This window comes from Bubalus kerabau, chromosome 18, assembly GCF_029407905.1.
Source record: "Bubalus kerabau isolate K-KA32 ecotype Philippines breed swamp buffalo chromosome 18, PCC_UOA_SB_1v2, whole genome shotgun sequence".
Classification (NCBI taxonomy): Eukaryota; Metazoa; Chordata; class Mammalia; order Artiodactyla; family Bovidae; genus Bubalus; species Bubalus kerabau.
In genome coordinates, this window is record NC_073641.1 from 73,407,043 (window position 1) to 73,407,597 (window position 555).

Here is a 555-nt window from a genome sequence, read left to right on the forward strand (position 1 = left end):
GCCCTCTCGGGGCTTCGGTGGTCCAGTACACGGACCACCCCTCACATTCAGGGTGCAGGCCTCGCCCACCTGCACCCAGCCTTCTCAAGGCTTCTCCCCTGGGCTGCCCCCTCGCTCATCTGTCCGCCCCTGTACACAGCCCTGCCCTGGGCATCCCCTCCTCCCCAGACCCTCTCTTCCCATCGGGACACTGGGCTCCTCAGCAGCAACCGTGGAGCATGGAGGGCCCCCCCGCCCTGACCCCAGTGCCCACAGACCTCCCTTCTCACCCCATTTCAGGGCCTTGAGGAAATCACAGAGCCGGTCCCTGGCCCCCAAGGCTGCGCTCGCTCTAGCCCTGGACCTGACCAGAGCCAAGGCTGGCTGATGGCCCAGGGGTGGAACCCCGGGTCCCCCACCCCAGCCCGGCTCCGACCCCGGGCCTCCCCAGGCTGCACGCCATGCGCAGACGGCGCACCTCCACCCCCTCGGGGTAAGACAGGCTAAGTTACCTCCTCGTGTGAGTGATTTAAAACTCGAAGCGTTTGGAGTGTTAAGAGAATCAACATGAGAAAA